This window comes from Elephantulus edwardii, unplaced genomic scaffold (genome assembly GCF_000299155.1).
Source record: "Elephantulus edwardii isolate Elephantulus edwardi_28Jun2011 unplaced genomic scaffold, EleEdw1.0 scaffold00085, whole genome shotgun sequence".
Taxonomy (NCBI): Eukaryota; Metazoa; Chordata; class Mammalia; order Macroscelidea; family Macroscelididae; genus Elephantulus; species Elephantulus edwardii.
Genome location: NW_006399835.1, coordinates 12,240,462 through 12,244,130, shown reverse-complemented (window position 1 = coordinate 12,244,130; position 3,669 = coordinate 12,240,462).

Genomic DNA, 3,669 nt, shown 5'->3' with positions numbered 1-3,669 from the left:
ATAAGAGTTGCAAAAAACAGATATACTCTAACCTACATTTTTGCAGCATTATTTAAAATAGCAAAAAGTTCAAAATAGCTCAACTGTCCATCAACAAACAAATGGCTAAAGAAACTGGTACATTGGCACAATGTATTACTATGAATCACTAAAACAGGATCAAGCAATATGGATGAAACTAGAACATATCATGCTAAATGACATCAACCAGTTACAAAATGGCAAGTATGGTATATGGTCATTAATATAAAAATAATATAAAAAGCCAATGAAGGTTTAAACACAGAATGAATATTGGATGATTAACAGGTAAGTGAGGAAGAGGGAAACAAAATCAAAACATTTTAAATTGTAATGTTCATGTTAATTTTTAAAATACAATGCTTTCTCCTTACATCATTGAAAGTTTTCTCCACTGGAGCTGATTGAGGGGAGATCCTCAATCACTGCTCCAGTAGCCTCTCTCCTTTCCCCTTTTTCTTTCCATATAAAGCCTCTCACTAAAGAAAAATATATTTCCTGGCAGAAAAATCAAAATAGCCTCTACCTAAATACATCAATCTGAGATTCAAGGGCATTCAGAACTTCTGTTTATTCTATGAATTCACAATATTGGAACACATTATGTTGGCTAAACAGAACATCTGCAGATTGACTTTGGTCCAGTGCCACTACTTTAATGTACAATCTCAATGTTAATATCATTTTCACACTAAATTTTCCAAATAAGACAGGAGAGAAATATTTAGTGTTGTTTATCATGTTCAAAAACAAAGATTGCCACCACTGAGCCAAGTGGCAGTACTATGATAGGGAAGAAATTGAGATTGCTAACAACTTCATCTTTCTTGGTTCCACAATCAACACTTAAGATACCAACAGTCAAGAAATCAAAAGACAAATGACATTAGGTAAATTTGCTGTCACGGACCTCTCCAGAGTGCTGAAGAGCTATAATGTCAGTCTGGAGTCTAAGGCGCTCCTGATAAAGACTATGGTCTTCCCAATTACTTGCTATGCATTAGAGACCTAGAGAATCAAAGGATGATAGAAAAATCAATGCCATTGAGTTGTGGTGCTGGAGAAGAGTATTGAACATACCCTATACTACCAAGAGAACAAACAGGTCTCTCCAGGACAGGGTAAAACCAGGTTGTGCCTTGGAGGCTAGGATTTTGAAGTTCTGTCTCACATACTCTGTACATTTTGCCAGGAGGGACCATCACGCTTGGGAGGTTGGAGGGTCTGCGCAGGAGAGAAGGACCCTAGATGAGATGTATAGACAGTAACTGTGGCAATGTAGGTAGGCGTGTCAGAGACAGTGAGACTAGCTCAGGATATTCAGAGCTACTGTACATAGTGCCACTGAGTCGCAGGAGACTGGATGGCACATAACAACTACCTCTACCACAATGTTCGATGCCTTATGCTAATAAAAAAGCCTTATAAGCATCATTTTAAAGATTCTCACCACTGGACCAATTGGCAGCATCACGATTGATGGTGAAGAGATTGAGATTATTAGCAGCTTTAGTTTGCTTGGCTCCACAATCAATAATCTTGGTACCGGCAGCCAGGAAATAGACAATCATACTGGGAAAATAAACTGTTAAGGACCTCCAGATTTCTGAAGAGCAACGACATCAGTATGAAGACTAAGGTGCACCTTATCCAGGCCATAGTCTTCGCAATAGTTTGCTATTCGTCAGAGAGTTGGACAATGACTAGGGATGATAGAAAGAGAATTGATGTCTTTGAGTTGTGGTACTGGAGAAAGGTGTTGAATATACTATGGACTGCCAGGAAAACTAGCAGGTTCGTCCTAGAGTGAAGCCAGCCTCCTCTTTAGGGCAAGGATTCTGAGGCTTCGTCTGACATACTTTGGCAATGTTGCAAGGAGGGACCGGTCCTTTGAGAGGGACATCATGCTTGGGAGGTTGGAGGGACGAAGAGAGGAGACCATAGATGAGATGGATTGATTCAGTCACTGGGACAATGGGGATAAGTGTGTTGGAGACAGTAAAATTGGCATAGGAAAGAGCAGATTTCAGGGCTGTTGTACATAGAGTCGCTGAGTTGCAAGCAGCTAGACGGCACATAACAAAAACTACAAGAAGCGTAATTTTAAACCCGAGTCAGTTTAAACTTGAGTGAGTCCTGGGAAAGGACTACCCCATTTGCACTAATAATAAGAGGTCTGGGCGGATCAAGAGGGTCGTCTGTTCTGTGCCAAAGCCACACGTAGTCAAGTACCAGAGACCACCAAACCACATCTAAACACGACAGCTCTCCACCTTCAGGCAGTGGAAACTAGACTGTCCCGACCTGTGTGACGTCATATAGAGGCGCCTGTAGAAGGGGTGGGACTTCCATTTGCGTGCAGGCGCCTCCGGTTATCCACCCGGGTCTTTAGCAAGTATCGCGTGAAGTTACCTGTGAACCAATCGTGTTGTAACTGCGGCTGGGGCATCGTAGTGATCTTCAACCCTAGGATCTTGTGGTCTCAAGTGTTGGTGTAACAACGTGGAGCTGTTTTCTCTGGTATGGACATGTTTTCGTCTAGAGTGTGGGTGTTGGGGTGGGAGTAAATGGGAGATGTCTAGTATAGCATACGCTGAGAAAGCCCACAGGTAAAACGAGGTACAAAGGTTGACATAGCCGAAAGATTTAAAGTTCGAGTCCATTCAGGGGGTGCTAGGGATCTGCGCTTTAAAAATAAGCCACTTACTGCCCTTTGGAGCACAGTTCTCCTTTAAAACACTTGGGCTCACTATGAGCTGAATGGACTCTACAACACTTGGTTTTAATATAAGCTGAACAAGAAGAGTAAGTGGTTCCTAATGCGTTGTTCATCATCACTTTTCCCCCTTGAGGTTTTATTTCTTAAATATTCTAAAAATCTTGAGCCGACTGTATAGATAAAAGTCAGTGAGATATTTTAGTTTGTGAAGTCAGTATTTCTCATCTAGAAAATATTTTGGGGACACTAAAGTAAATGTTTTTCTTAGAGGCGGTCTAAGAATTTTCGAAATTAAAAAGCACTGAAAAAGTTTTTATTCGAAAAAAAGGATTTTTAATATTGTGAACAAAATACTATCAAACATTAGGTAGTCTCTCAAACTTAACTGCCTCGGAGTCAGAACCGATTCCCAGTCGGAACTTGCAGGGGGTTTCTGAGACTGTACATTGCACAGGAGGAGATTGCTCATCTTCTGCGAAGCTGCTGGTGAATTCGAACCTCCAAAGAGATGCTGCTTTTGAGTCACCAGCACTCCCATTGAGAAAGTATACTGTACCCCTAATAAACAAAGCACTACTTAAAAAAGAGAAACAAGGTAGGAGGCATCTCACTCCTAGATTTCAAATCTTACTACACTGCTGTTGGGGTGAAGACAGCATGGTACTGGTACAATGACACATAGATCAATGTAATAGAATTGAGAACCCAGAAATCAGCCTGTCTACCTATGCTTAACTGATTTTTGACAAGGAGAACATAAACAGTCTTCCAAACATCTGAAAAACCAACAAATAAGAAAGGATAAATGGATGAATGGGACCTTCTAAGAATCAAATCCCTATGTATATCCCAAAACTTTTCCAACAGGGGAAAAAAGGGAAGCAACAGACTTGGAAAAAATACTTGGTAATGACATGTCAGATAAGGGA